The sequence below is a fragment of the Armigeres subalbatus genome, chromosome 1, assembly GCF_024139115.2.
Source record: "Armigeres subalbatus isolate Guangzhou_Male chromosome 1, GZ_Asu_2, whole genome shotgun sequence".
NCBI classification, from domain to species: domain Eukaryota; kingdom Metazoa; phylum Arthropoda; class Insecta; order Diptera; family Culicidae; genus Armigeres; species Armigeres subalbatus.
The window spans coordinates 143,082,500-143,098,880 of NC_085139.1; the positions used below are offsets into that span (position 1 = coordinate 143,082,500).

A 16,381-nucleotide genomic window follows, 5' to 3' on the forward strand; every position below is an offset into this window, starting at 1 on the left:
AGCACTTCCTCTTGCGGTCCAAAATCGGACATTCACCCTACACCTTCAATAAGGATGTTTTTATTTTTCATATGCATTTAGTATTATTCTTATACACGAAAAGGTAACATGGTCGCATGGTGGTATACATTCTGGTATATACATAATCTAAAATGTAAAAATATCGTATCATCACCGTTGGGCTATTTTCCCTCATATTGTATTCAATAGACCATATCGACATCTTCGTTAAAGCTTTGATGGTTTTATTTTACCATTTTTACCGTCGCACACCTCCATCCCTATGAAAATCAGTTGCTCAGAAATGTAGCCTGAGTTTTCCTTCTTGGAAAATTTCCTTCAGCTGCAGTTATCAACTCTATTCTTTACACCTAACGCTGTGCTTGATTAGCATTACAAGAATTGTTACCAGCATCCTTAGCAATCTCAGTCGAGCTCTTCGCCATATAAACAAGGATGACAAATATATGGTTGAACAACACATATTGCTCAGATAGTTTTCTCATTCATTCGTGGAAAAGGGACTAACATTGTTTGCATAGGGGAAGAAAAATCCCTCTGTGTGCATATCAAAAGATTCGTTTAACATTGCTGCTCCCTAATGAGAGAAAATCTCCGGCGGCGATAAATAACAAGGATATTGAATTTCTATCGTAAATGAAAAACAGAGTTTTTTTTTCTCCGCGGTAAATGATTTTAGAACCATTTGGCAGTGTTCAATTTCAGTTGTTTTGTTTAGGCATACTTATTTGATACATTCATACATTGCTAGAATAACTTTTTTATTTGGGGTCAGGTTGTTCTATTGAGAGGTTACATCTGGGAAACATAAAGAAATAACTGATAAGAAAAAGAAGTCAAAGTGGGAACATGGAAGGAATTTCAACTAGAAAGTAATGGTTAGCAGGAAGAAAAGGGGTCTCCAGTAGGATTGCCATTCCGAGATGGCGAGTTCGACTCTCGGTACGGTCACTTAGTTGAAAAATAGTTATAATTAAATTAAGAAAGATTCGAAATAAAATGTTGCAAATGATTCTGAAGTTGCCTCTCTGATATAGTACCAATGAACTTCATAGAATTTCTTATATTGGGACATTGCGACAAATGCCAAATAGAATAACATCAAGTCAAGTCCTTCTCGAGCATGGTCCAATTCTCATGTTCGCAAAGGAGCATTTCCTTCTATGACCGAGTTGCACATGATACTGTGAGGGTGTGAAACTTTTTAGACCACAGTTTCTTTTGGAGCCCATAGTAGGGATGACTTCCTTGATGATGTGCTCTGGTGTTACAAGACAAACGTTAGTATCAGCTGTCAGTAAGCATCCATTGAAGATGAATTGCTCGACCACCTCGTACGAATGTATCACCGTCTATCGTAACACTGCTTCTTAAACGGCCAGTGTTGCGCTTGGTTCTGCCCACTATAATGTACTTTAACTTTTTCACATTCATCACCAGACCAACATTTGTTATCTCACGTTTCAGGCGAATGTCACCTGTTCGTATGTTCGAGTGACAATGTCCATATCATCTGCATAGCATACAAATTGGATCTTGTTCAGAACCGTACTCAGACGGCTACTCCCGGTTCTCCGCATGATACCTTCAAGCGCAATATAGGCTGTTGTCTCGGTACGGGGCTGTTGTCTCGGTTTCCGGACAATCTCCATCTCTATTTTTTTTATAGAGGCATGAAGGCAAATCTGCAAACAGACATCTGAAATTATCACTCAGGGAGTGGGGTTGACGGAAGGCCGACCAACCAAACCCACCCAAGTAGCGGATGGTTACATGAGTTACTATCTTTTCTAATACCCTGAATCCCCCTCCCCCGGGACTACCTTACAGCATTTCTTCTGTGCACAAGGGCAACACATGTGTCCCAACGCTCACCCACCTGAGACCCTTAGTGCAGTGCGAACGCCAACGCTGCTTCCTTTTCCTCCAGAATCTGTCTTTATTCCCCGTAGATGCTACTTTAAAACTTCGAAAGCTGCTCCAACAGAACACTCATACTCGTTTCTCGAGTATTTATCGTTGGTACATAACGCTGGTAAAGCCCATCTTTGGTCGACACCAAGCTTGACGAAGTTCCTTTCCAACTTTTGATCTTTCCACAAAGGCAGAAGGGTTAAAAGCACCAGACTTTTTTCGTGTGAAGACCATACCTTCATCAAGCAAATAGGTCGAACATTGACCACTCCCTTGGTTTTGATGTTTTCATTTGTTCGATTACGCAATGCCAACCGAACATGCATTGCAGAACCCGTTCAATCCTTGGATACCCGGATGCGTCATTTGGCATCTAGATAACCAAAGCGGTATCAACAATAGGTCGTACAAGCCCAGGGAATTCAAGCAGTATGGATCGGTACAGTCTTTTAGAGTCAATTTAAGAAATAAAGGGCTGACGTAAAAGATCTCCATCCTGGGCGGCTGCTCGCTTTATTTTTGATCTGGGCCCAGGTCGGATTTCTGTCGACTTCCTTTATTTCCTTGTTGAGGCTACGGAAGCCATCTTAACGCTTTCAAGTATCGTACTGTTTATCCGATAATCGTACAATATTAGCTTTTTTGCTTTAATCGATGAACTGATAATTAGTCGGTTCTGATTGCATCAGCCAACAAACAGATCCAACAAACAGATGTGGTAGCAATTGTTAGCCAAGCTGCAAAATGGTGAATTGACATTTGGATAGGGGCGAAGCCCATCTTTGGTAGACACCAATCTTGCTTCGGTAGACTCCAATATGGAGGCCATACCTCCATTATTTGGACTTTCAAGCATGTAGGGCGAACATTGCAGAGTCCCTTGGTCATGATGTTATCAATTTGTTCTTATCACATACCTCAAGCGCAAAAAACCTCGAGTCTTTCGGTTCCACAATGTCTTGGCCGCAATAAACCTAGAGTCTTTTGGTTCCAACATGTCCTGGCCTGCACAGTAGACAACAGATTTTTCCATTCCGCTCTGCTCATGACTACATGTCAGCCACGTAGCTTACGAAGGACCCGCAAATCATCTTCTACTTGATGGTCCACCATGCTCACTGCATTCCTCATCTTCTTGTTCCCTTCGGATTACTTTCGAGAATTTTTTTCAGCGAGTATTGTTCGACATTTGGGGCAAGTGGGACCTATTCAGCTTTATACTGTCGAACGAAACTAATTTGAAGAATGTAGATATAATGGTCATATAATTTCTGATTTCTTTTTTTTTAGATCATGGGTTGGTTGCTTGTCGAGCTTTTTTTTTTACAAAAGTTGTTGTAAAAGAAAAGGATTATAATGTTAGCAGATATGAAAACAAGACAATAGACGTTTTACTGTTTAATTGGTTGTTGTTTTGCTTTCCATTAGCTTACTTTTGTGCCGAATGTTTTAGGTGGAAAGATTCAGCAAATGTCTTGAATGAATAATTTTCTGTTTATTACTCATATTATTAAATAAATCAGTACTTCGAAAGAAACATTTCTATTCAGGTGATGCGCAGTGTTGGTAATTTGTAATAGAACGAAATTGCCAATTTATGTGTTAAGCACTTTATTTCTCTAAAAATCTGTAAATCTGATGCGAAGTTTAAAAATAACAAAATACACGACGAAACCCGTTGACCTACTGTAGAATAAATTCTCGCACTTGGTTTCATAGGGGCGTAACTGTACTGATCGATTTCTCTTCGTCGATGTTTTTTTTTATTATTGTGTCAAATTGTGCTAGATTATCGATGATTTTATGGTTTGGTGTGATAAAGGATGATTGTATCTTGGACCAGAATCAATAATCACGGTTGTAGCTTTTGAAACAATTGAGTTATTAACAAAATATAAAATCGATTAAGAGAAATCGATCAATACAGCTACGCCCCTATGAAACTAAGCGCGAGAAATAGAATACAGTCATGATTTGCTGATTGGGTTTTAAACACTTGGTTCACTTTTCAGTTGGGCCTCCGCTGGTTGGGCCATGACCCAATTTAAAAGCAATCATACGTCAAAATGCAATCTAAACACTGAAAAAGGAATTTGGCGTCACTGGACATGATTTGTGATGTTCAAGTCGAAATGCATGTACTCAAATGGCAAATGGTTGACCCAACTAAAAAACCGAATTCTTTAGTTGTGTCGAGGTTGTAGCCCAACCAGCAAATCGCGACTGTATAGGGTAACCGTACCCTTATTGGAGGTAGCACCAATAGTGGAGGTAGTGGGGCTTTAATGAGATTTATCATAAATATACCGTTTACGATGGTTTCAGTTGATGCGTTGTGATTTAAACATCCTGTTAAATGCAACTTACCTTAAGATTTCGCTTGAAAAACTATTGAAAACAATGATTTTCCTTAATTAAATCGACTCCCTTGCACCTATAGTGGTGCAACTGTACCAATAGTGGCTAGTCCCATAAGAAATCCATGGATAGCACCACTATGGGAACCAAAATTAATTTTTACCTCCACTAAAGGAACAGTGTACCCATAGTGGTGCAAGCAATATTTGGTTATTGTTGATGTTAAATGACATCAATCTCATTTTTGTTAGCATATTTATTAGTTCATCTATTGGCTAAGATATTAAAGCTGTAAATTTCCCATAATTATCAATTTTTAAAAAATATTTTCTTCTGTAGACCTACTAATACCTCCACTATTGGTACCGCTACCCTAGTTATAACCATTGATCTTTTACATGCGGGATATAATTTTTAAAATGTAAAATACACAATCGGTAATTAACACAATACTTTTTAACAACGAAACCAGCGATATAAAACTGAATCTTATTCAGATTCATATGATATATGTATGAGATCCATATGATATATGTATGAATGTCATAGTTATTTTTAAGAGACAACAATCTAAAAACAGTTAAAATGTCTCTATCGAAAATGTTGTTCAAATATGTCCCATGGATGTTAGAGGGCAAGTGAAAATTTCAGATTTTGGCCTTAATTAAATCTTTTAAATCGTTTTCGATGTCACACAATTATTTAATTGCTCAAATTATTCACTTTCCACATCAACGAAAAAATTTAGAAACCACCCACTTTTTGTTGGAAATCCATTGAATTAAAATAAAAGTAATAGATTTTCCCGGTAGTTGAAAGTCATGATCAAGCAGTAGTATTAGTATGGTGCCTCAAAAGGTTTTGATTCCAAATATTTTAGTGTCGGGTGAATTCGTTGATAGTGCTGCTTCATCTTTCTAGAACATTGTGACCATTAAATACGTCCATCGATTCATCGGCAGCCATAGTACCCACTTACCCCGTATTTTCACTTGTCCCGGGGTACCTTATTTCATTTAAAAACAAATTATAGCTATCCCGTACTCTTCAATCCAGCACTCGTAAGAACAAACAAGAATACTCAGTAAGAACTAAAGTACAGTGTGGTAGATCTTTCTCCGTAAAGTACCGTGCAAATGTGTCTACCCAGCATTGCGTGAATCTATTAACTTATTATCAACTTAATATTATAGCTGTTTCGGTATTTATGATATAGAGTAAGTATAAATATTGTGCGCTAAAAATTGCATGACATATGCTTGAATGGTGTTTTATTATTCATAAAATAAAGAGATTATTTAGGCAAAGTGAAATTCAATCTCTCGACGCTTTTCCGTTTTCTAAATCGGGACCGTCGGCTATTCGATTGCACGCGTAGGTTTATGTGAACAAACAGAAAACTGAATAATGTAAACATCGAACATCATTCACCGGTTGCCGTAAAAATCCACATCACATCATCCGCACATCATTTTTTTCCAACGCAGGAGAGGTGAATACAATTTCGCCGAAATTGTTTTGTTTTGTAAAATATCATCTAGATCTCTGCAACCAGGATGCAGTTTCGATTAATTCAATCAAATTTGCAATCGGTAATCCATTGTCAAATATCCAATGGTTAAATTTGGTAGAAAGATTTGTCTATCTCTGTTTTGACGTTATACTGGGTTTTCCACACAGTTTTGTGGCAAAAGACTATAAATTCAATTAATGATGATTATAAGAGCACACATAACCACTCTCCATGCGAAGTACGAAACTATAATCAAATGAAATGTCTATGAAGTCTCGGATAAGCAATGAATATATTTATGTGTGGATCGTCTTTTGTTTTGTTACCTTTTGTAAAGTTAGGAACGTACTTTAACCCCACCGAAACTTACTTATGTACGTCACACAGACTGCCATTGTAAAAAAACAACATGATACAGCTATGTATGTACAGCACGGTGATGCTGGTACAAAGGCAAGAATAGGCGCTTCGATAGGATCTATGAAAACTTGCTAAGTGGAATTAATTTTCAATTTTCCATAAACATTTTCCTGCCCAAGCAACACAACTTGTGCTAAATCAGTATTAGCAATACAATTATGACTTTTCGACATGCTTCAATCTATTCAACTTGTTTACAACGTAAAAAGCGCGGAGTCAATATATACTGCCCATGGTTTCATAGTTGACATATCAACCATTCAAAATTTCAGCGAATTTGGCTGCAGCATCGATACGTTGCACATTCCAAATATTATTTGAGTGTTTACGGGTTGAAATGTTTTAAATTTGCGAAAGTCGTCCTCAAATCATTCGAAATACATGCGAAAGTGCAATGCAATGGTTGTTACGTTAACTATGAAATCATGAACAGCAAAACATCCCTCATATTTCATTTGACATGTTTTTGTTTCAAATTGTGACTTGATTATAACAATATGAAAATGAAACTGACTTTTCCTACCAGCTATTTTTTCATGATTTGTATGAATCAAAATTTTAAAGTGTAGACATGATGTGAGCAACGAAAGAATTTTAATAGTATTTGGGGCAACTTGCCCGAACTTATTCGGTTTTTTTTTTACAAACGTCGCACTCTTAGATCGATTTCAGTTCACTTGATGGTTTTCTTCAGAATTAATAAAAACATTGTATTTTTACATTTGCCCTACTTTTCCTTCAAACTGTTCTATATTTTCGTATATATATGAACACAGCAGGCACAGTGGCACGGCAAATGCTGGGTAAAGCGTACCATTGGTACTTCGCGTATCTGAAGGAATAAAATAGACCCCATCTCGCGGTCCTTAGCCTCTTACCCAGCAACTCCTATCCCTACCTCCCCGCGGTGCTGGCCGGGATACGAGCAACCTTAGAGAACTATGGTCGTATGCTGTCAGGGGAGGGGGGGGGGGGAGGGGGTTCGCTCCTCTCCGGAGATGCAAATCTTATTGAGCGTCTGTTCTCCATGTCAGGATCGGCTCACAACAGCGTCTGTTATCCATGTTAGGGGCGGCTGATCATCGTCCGAGTGCCAGCGAGGGACTCTAAGTGAATCTGCGCACCATGGTCCTCCGGAAATTTAGGGGGTTTGGTGTCAGGCTCTGCAAGCCAGCAAAAAAAAAAAACTCACGCAACGAACAATCAACAATAGAGTACGGACCGGAACCATCGGCAAAGACCACTGCGACGAAAAGGGACTAGCGATTGGAAACTCGGTTCGTGGAACTGCAAATCTCTCAACTTCATCGGGATTTAGAGGTAATCATACCATCTACCAGAGCTGCGGCAACACACACGAGCTGGGAACAGCTTTCATAGTGATGGGCGATATGCAAAGGCGCGTGATCGGGTGGTGGACGATCAATGAAAGAATGTGCAGGTTGAGGATCAAAGGCCGGTTCTTCAGCATAATCAACGTCCATAGCCCACTCTCCGGAAGCACTGATGATGATAAAGACGCATTCTAAGCGCAGCTGTAACGTGAGTACGACAGCTGCCCAAGCCACGACGTCAAAATCATCATAGGAGATTTGAACGCTCAGGTTGGCCAAGAGGAGGAGTTTAGACCGACTATTGGAAAGTTCAGCGCTCACCGGCTGACGAACGAAAATGGCCTACGACTAATTGATTTCGCCGCCTCCAAGAATATGGCCATTCGCAGCACCTACTTGCAACACAGCCTCCCGTATCGGTACACCTGGAGATCACCACTGCAGACAGAATCACAAATCGACCACGTTCTGATTGATGGACGGCACTTCTCCGACATTATCGACGTCAGAACATATCGTGGCGCTAACATCGACTCTGACCACTATCTGGTGATGGTTAAACTGCGCCCAAAACTATCCGTCATCAACAATGTTCGGTACCGACGACCGCCGCGGTACGACCTAGAGCGACTGAAGCAACCTGATGTCGCCACTGCATACGCGCAGCATCTCGAGGCAGCGTTGACGGAAGAGGGTGAGCTCGATGGGGCCCCTCTTGAGGACTGCTGGAATACAGCCGCCTGGAAGAAGCTGGGTGCGAGGACATGGAACAGCTGTGCCGTTCTCAAGATACACGCAAGTTCTATCAGAAGCTCAACGCATCCCGCAAAGGCTTCGTGCCGCGAGCCGAAATGTGCCGGTATAAGGATGGGAGCATCTTGACGGACGAACGTGTGGAGATCGAAAGGTGGAAGCAGCACTACGAGGAACATCTGAATAGCGCTGAGAGTACAGGCAGTGAAAGTCAAGGCAGTGGAGGAGATGACTACGTCAGTTCAGCGGACGTTGGAAGCCAACCAGCCCCCACCTTGAGGGAAGTTAAGGATGCCATTTAACAGCTAAAGACCAATAAAGCAGCTGGTAAGCTGGCCACTTCCCTGCACAAACTGATAGTCAGAATCTGGAAACCGAACAGCTACCGAAGGAGTGGAAGGAAGGGGTTATATGCCCCATCTATAAGAAAGGCGACAAACTGGAGTGTGAGAACTTTCGAGCGATCACCATTCTTAATGTCGCCTACAAAGTGATATCCCAGGTCATCTTCCGTCGTCTGTCACCATTAGTGAACGAGTTCGTGGGAAGTTATCAAGCCGGCTTCGCTGACGGCCGCTCGACAACGGACCAGATCTTTACTGTACGGCAAATCCTTCAAAAATGCCGTGAATACCAAGTCCCAACGCACCATCTGTTCGTTGATTTCAAGGCGGCATACGACAGTATAGACCGCGTAGAGCTATGGAAAATTATGGACGAGAACAGCTTCCCTGGGAAGCTTACCAGACTGATCAAAGCAACGGTGGATGGTGTGCAAAACTGTGTGAAGATTTCGGGCGAACACTCCAGTTCGTTCGAATCGCGCCAGGGACTAAGACAAGGTGATGGACTTTCGTGCCTGTTGTTCAACATTGCGCTAGAAGGTGTCATGCGGAGAGCCGGGTGTAACAGCCGGGGTACGATTTTCAACAGATCCAGTCAATTTATTTGCTTCGCGGATGACATGGACATTGTCGGCCGAACATTTGCAAAGGTGGCAGAACTGTACACCCGTTACGATAGACGGGGATACCTTCGAGGTGGTCGAGGAATTCGTCTACCTCGGATCCTTGCTAACGGCTGACAACAACGTTAGTCGTGAAATACGAAGGCGCATCATCTGTGGAAGTCGGGCCTACTACGGGCTCCAGAAGAAACTGCGGTCGAAAGAGATTCGCCACCGCACCAAATGTGTCATGTACAAGACGCTTATAAGACCGGTTGTCCTCTACGGACATGAAACATGAGAAAATCTTGCAAATTGGTCCATGCTTCCGTTAGTTATATTGCTTCAAAGGAAATGTGAACTCATTTTCATGTATAAAAAAGATAGAAGAAGACTATGCAAATCTGCCCAACCTTGCTTGGGTTATTTCTTTCTCTCGATAAAACTGTCAATCGTTTAGTTGATAACAGCAAGGGCCTCTAGATCGATTTCACTTTGAGCCTAATAGCTTTATTCAGAACTCATAAAAGTGTTGTATTTTGACAATTATCCAACTTTTCTCGTTAAATTGACCAACTCTCAGTATATATAGAGAGAGAATCTAAAGACGAATCGATTAGTGCACTATTCTCACGAGAAAACCTTACAAATCGGTTAACCCCTTAGTAATTTATAATGCCTTGAAGGAAAAGCAAACTCATTTTTATATATAGAGACAAGTTGAACCCACCCGACCTACCTCAAGTTTGTATTTTTTCGTTCAATCTGTCGATAGTTTGGCTTATTGCAGCACCGCACTCTCGATCGACTTCAGTGCGAGCATGATTATGTTTTCCAAAACACACCAAACCGTTACATTTTCACCGCGGATCCCAAAAGGAATCGATTAGTGAGAGAACTTTAATAATCAAACAACCCGTTGTTCGTGAGTTATATTGCCTTTAAGGAAATGCAAACTAATTTCTATATAGAGATAAAGAAACGCAAATATTTAAATAGATTTTAAATATGAATAAACGTTGAAAATTATTATTTGTAATGGAATTTTAGAATGATATAAAACAATAATGTTTTTTTAATAACTCCGCAATGGTTGATTGGGCCGATTTCAGTAGCGTATAATTAGGATGGATTCCACGTCCAAGAAAATTGGATAAGGCTAAGTACAAAAAAGTGTGTCTCACATTTTTTTTGTACACACACATACATACATACATACATACATGCATACACACATACAGACATCACCTCAATTCGTCGAGCTGAGTCGATTGGTATATAACATTATGGGTCTCCGAGCCTTCTATCGAAAGTTCGGTTTTGGAGTAATCTTATAGCCTTCACGTATACTTAGTATACGCGAAAGGGAAAAAGTTAAAAATTGACAAAATGGCGGCCGTTTGAACACAAAATGTAATTTTTACCATTTTTTTTAAATTTGGTGTTCATAAAAAATCTTTAAAATTCGAAATAATTTTTATTTCAATTTTTTTTTTCATTTAAACTTCCAATAAGTTTATCATCGCACAAACGTTGATTTGGCTGAAATTTTGTCCAGAGCATCAAATAGAATGAAATAAGTAGGCGGCCCATCAAAACAATTGAAAAAGTGTTTCTTGAGCCACCTTACTGAACAGCTACAGGAGGAGTAGAAGAAAGAGGTCATATGCCCCATCTTCAAGAAAAGCCACAAGCTGAATTGTGAGAACATTCGAGCGATCACGATTTTTAAATTTTCGGATCTTACAATTTTTTATGTTTATATGAATATATTATATGTTTTTGGTTTTATAATGACGTGCCCAAATTTTTCTGAAAACTTTTCAGTTGTTGTACTGGACGCTGTACAAGGATTTCATTGGGAAAAGTACAGTGCACTATTAACCTAAATTTTCTTTTTCTTCAGTTTTCCTTACAACTGCAAAGGAGCTTCATAAATGGGCAATATCCAAGAACGATTAAAAGATCCACTTTTTTTTCGAATCAGATTATAAAGAAGTGGAATGAACAGTTAAAACCCAGGTCATGGGTCATGGGTTCGAGTCCCATCGAAGGGAAAGTGGTTACTTCCAATACATTTTCCAAATCAATATCTTCCACATAACGTACATATTCACATATGAGTTTTCACAACATTATAATACTGACCTAATACTTTATTTGATGCGCTTTGCACCCTTTATAACAGTTCTACGGATCGTTATGAGAAATAAGCAGGGTTCAGATTTCTCACTTACTCACGCGACAACAGATCGCTCCACCATCCATTTTATCTGGATAAATTACAATGCGATACACTCCGGCACAAGCGATGGTGCGAAAAATTGTTATTCATCTTCCCATGTTTCGCGAAAATTAAATGCTGCTTACTTTGCCTCTCCACAATAAGTAGAAGGTTCAATACAGCAGTTTTTCTTTCTACATTCAATCAGTTTATGTGGTGGCGTGGTTATAGTGGACACTCTAAACATTTCGAAATTGTTTTGGGTTCGAATCCCGCAATTTTTTTGAATGTGCTTGTAAAATTTATCTGGAGAAGCGACGAGAAGGAAAATTTGGTGGATTAAAACTAAATTATCCGGCGAGCCGGCGTTCACATTCTATCCGGATAAAAATGTTGTGTGAGAATACTTCCTCACAGGAGAACAGGAAAAATCACACTCTACTCAAGGGATTAATTCTAGGGTTTTATTCATATGAGTGAGAATTCCGATGCCTGGAAATAAGTGTAGATAATATGACTATGTTACAGTTACCATAAATGAATGGAGACGCACGATAGTTTAGACGCATATGGATAACGCACAATAACCCAAAGCTTGATAACTCGCGACCGATTTACGATTTGGGCGTACATGATTTCGTGAACAAACATAGGAAGTAGCAAAAAAAATGGACTATTAATCCATGAGTAATGCGCGGCTGTACAAATGCCAACTATGTTTTATATATTTAGACGGCCAAAATTTAAAAATTCCATTCAAATTGCACGTGAAACCATTTAATCGAAAAGATTGTGTTTTAATTTTCAAAGTATTCCAGTTTCATCATAACCTTTTTCCTCGGTAATAGAAAAAGAAAACGAATATAAATTTGCCTATTCTTAAGTGATGCGCAGTCGTACAAATGCCAACTTTGTTTTATATCTAGGGGAACGGTTCGCCACTTCATAGCTCCTATTTCCATCCCATCAAAAACAGAGAAATGGAAAGGAATTTGGTTTGTTTATTATTTTTGTGATTTTTTTCAGCTGTGAGCACGCATGTTGACAAAAAGAAGCGACGAATTTTGTGCCGTATTTTTTTGTTTAGCGATGAGATGGATATATGTACAGTGAGATTGAGATCGGAGCAGTTCCTCTATATAATAGATTTAAGTGACTTATTTAAACGAAACATTAAGTCCCACTGATATCCACGCCATACACACTGTTGCTTTAATTGTTTTGCATATGTCTCAGCTCATGTTTGAAATAATAATAATTGGGTGATTCGCCAAATGTCATTCGGCCCTTTTATTGAACCCACGTGCATTTCTTATGAGTGTTCAACAATAGGCAAGAATTTTAGCAGTTCAACATTCGGCGATTTCCTCTAATTTTGGTTGCTTTTGATGTGCTGAGCTGAGACAGTTATTTCCACTATCAGAGGACTTCATTTGTGACTTCATTGGTGTTGGAGATAGTGAAGGGAAATAAAAAATGTCCTGAAATGTGGGCGTAATTGGTTGTGATTTGATTGTATATACGCTTTCTAAAGTTTGTATGGGCGATGTGCCACTTACGAACAATAAAAAATATGAATCTGAGTGAACTGACACATACCCAAGTAAGGGAAGATCCATTAATTACGTAACGCAAAAATTGGACATTTACAACCCCTCCCTCCCTCCTATGGCACACTTTTTGTATGAATCAATGAAATTTTTTCTATGGATTGTCACACTTCGGTCACCCCCACCCCCCTCTGAGCGTTACGTAATTTGTGGATGCTTCCTAACCATGATGCGGACCTCATTGAACTGCATATTTGAGGTATATGACCTATGCCAACTATAAATCTAAATCTATATATCTATATACATAAAAATGAATTTCTGTCTGTCTGAACCTTATAGACTCTGAAACTACTGAACCGATTGGCGTGAAAAATTCTATGCCGAGGTTTTTGGGACCGGGGAAGGTTCTTAAGATGGTTCGAGACTCCTCCCCCTTTGCACAGTGGGGCTCCCATACAAATGAAACATCAAATTCTGCATAACTCGAGAATTAACCAGAGAAAAAATCAATTTTAGGCCAAACGAAGTTCGTCGGGTCTGCTAGTATACAATAAAAATTGAGATAAAGCTGAAAAGTGCCCCGGTATGCATTCTGATTACAGGTCATAACTATGATACAATGATGATGGGTTCTTTCCCGCTTAAATTAATCTATTATTGTGGATTAATAGTTTGCATGAGTCTTAAATTTGTTCTTAATGCAAATCATGCCGCAATAGACTCACGGTTACTTGGGCAATTTGATTTTTTTACGGCACACTAAATGCGTGTTTTGTTTGATGTTCCAAGATCTCCATACAAAGTGATGTGCATGTAGTGGTCATCAGAAGTAAAATTTTATTCATATATAAAACTAGTTATTGGCAAAAACCTATGGATAAATTTCGCACCATCTATTGTGCTCTCTAAGGAGATTTCACCCGCTGTTCACATTTCGGCGAATTTACTTACCATTAGTGGCACTAATCTCTTTTTATTCCATGTGGCGCTCGCTGCTGGAATATGTCGAGCGCTCGTACAGCTCAACACTGTTCATCGATTACAGCAATGTGCAAGCAATATCCTGTTTTTCTTCATCTCGTCCATCAATCATGCTGTGCACTCGCATTCCGCAATAAAAATCAAATTAATCGCAAAAATCCACGACTCTCGTCTCCGGAGACATCAATGTATGGCGCCGGAAATTTCACTTTGTTATTGTTTTGTGCGCCGTTTACCTTATAGCATTTAATTTTCTTTACACCATATACAACGATTCCATCGACACCTTAGTTGGCCTCTTGTTTAATTTAATTTGATTTGTTTTATGTCTAGAGCAAACAGAGCTTTTTAACACTATTCTGTTGATTTAGTAGAGTGCATTCACTGGCATTTTGAAGGTATGGAACCGACACGTCGTTACACTAATAAGAGTTACTAGTCACTATAAAAATTCATCATACAATTTTGAATTTGTGTTTAGCTAACCGTTATACTTTGCATAAAAGCACAATTGTCGCATATTGATGAGACATCAAGCAAATATGAAACAGTTGTGTTCGTAAGGGCAGTATAACTGTTAGTTAATATAATGTTAGTTTTGACAGCTTGAAAGTTCAAAAATGTTGTCAATTAAAAATTGAGATTGTATATAATCATCAATATTATTTAAAATATTGTTTATTCTGTCATCTTCTACCATGTGAAAAGTCTAAGCCACTTTGTTTAACTATGAAGCACTTCACAAAAAAACTCAGTGATTCAATTATAGCTGAATTTTCATTTCACTGTAGCACGAATAGTTGTAATAAGTTCATCTGCTGCTATCCGATTACTCAAAGTAGAATACACATTTATCATGTACATTATGCGGGTTTCGCACTCCGACGGGGGAACTGAAATTTCCACCAACCAGTTGATTGTAACTACAGATGTACGAATTAAACCCCAACCACAAGGCAACCCTGCTCGAGAGGAGTGATGAAGGAGAAAACTTGTTGCGCGTTTTTTTTCGTGTAGATTTCAATTGGCGCTTGGCTTCACAGAGGATGTCTGAAACACATCCAACTCGGGCAACCACCACCATATGACTGAATTTTCTCTCTGTTGTGAGTAAGAACGTTGGAGTTTTCCGGATATGGCTTGGTTGCCATGTAATAGGAATTTTCGGTTTTCAACCCAGCGCATTTGAACGATTTTCTGTGAACTCGAAAATCGGTTTATTTTTGTATTTTTTGTTCGAAAGTGAAATTGAAATGTTCTAATGTTAAAAATGGGTCTGCTAATGAAATATACAATGTGAGAAAACCCCAAATTAATTCATTTAGTAGATACTGCTATTACAGTACGGGCGATTTAGAACAGAAAAGTTCTTTAACCTTAATTGTCTTAGGCGGAGTAGGCTTCAAGCCATTAAAATGTTATAAGGTCGTTACAAACATTTAATAAAATAAAATATCCTACTGGTCTCCGAAAGGTCAGAGAGATGGGGAGTGGGTATAATAAAAAAATAAAAAAATAAATAAAAACCCAGATTAATCCACCTAGCGGTAAATAATGAGACAAGATTCTGCGTCGAATGCAACATGTTGCGAGGAAATCGGTTCAGGGTAAGTGCATTAAAAGTAAGCTAGATTTTTTTACGCGCTTTTTTCTGAGGAAAAGTATTTTGGACATAATTACCTAGCCCATTGTCCGATCCGTCCAATTTTCAATAGGAAACAATGGGGCAGAATACTGCGTCGAATGAAGCCTGTTGTGAGGGAATCCGTTTAGGGTAAGTGCATTCAAAATGAGCTAAACTTTTTTACGCGCTTTTTTATGAGAAAAAGTATTTTGGCCATAACTACCAAGCCCATTGTCCGATCCGTCCAATTTTCAATAGGAAACAATGGGACAGGATACTGCGTCGAATGCAACCTCTTGTGAGGGAATCCGTTCAGGGTAAGTGCATTAAAAGTGAGCTAGACTTTTTTACGCGCTTTTTTATGAGAAAAAGTATTTTGGCCATAACTTCCAAGCCCATAGTCCGATCCGGCCAATTTTCAATAGGAAACAATGGGGCAGTATACTGCGTCGAATGCAACCTGTTGCGAGTAAATTGGTTGAAACTAAGTGCAAAAAAGTGAGCTAAACTTTTTGCTCTTTTGGTGCGCACATACACACATACACACACACACGCACACACACACAGACATCACCTCAATTCGTCGAGCTGAGTCGATTGGTATATAACACTATGGGTCTCCGAGCCTTCTATAAAAAGTTTGTTTTTGGAGTGAACATATAGCCTTTACGTATACTTAGTATACGAGAAAGGCAAAAAATAAAACTAAACTTATTCCTCAGTGTTTTGTGTTCTTCTGT

At 39.1% G+C, this 16,381-nt stretch overlaps 1 long non-coding RNA gene across 4 annotated transcripts in view; it reads right to left on the reverse strand.

Moving 5' to 3' along the window:
• The window catches only part of LOC134205205 (uncharacterized), a 39,512-nt gene extending 24,425 nt beyond the window's left edge, over positions 1-15,087 (reverse strand). Inside the window, exons 1-2 of one of the 4 annotated variants that reach the window (XR_009978083.1) lie at positions 14,928-15,087; positions 13,988-14,452 (exon numbers count right to left, since the gene is read on the reverse strand). This is a non-coding gene — a long non-coding RNA (uncharacterized LOC134205205). Of the gene's footprint in view, positions 1-13,987; positions 14,460-14,879 lie in introns of all 4 variants that reach the window. The other 3 variants (XR_009978082.1, XR_009978084.1, XR_009978086.1) reach the window with 3 other exon arrangements.
• Positions 15,088-16,381: the final 1,294 nt, after the last annotated feature.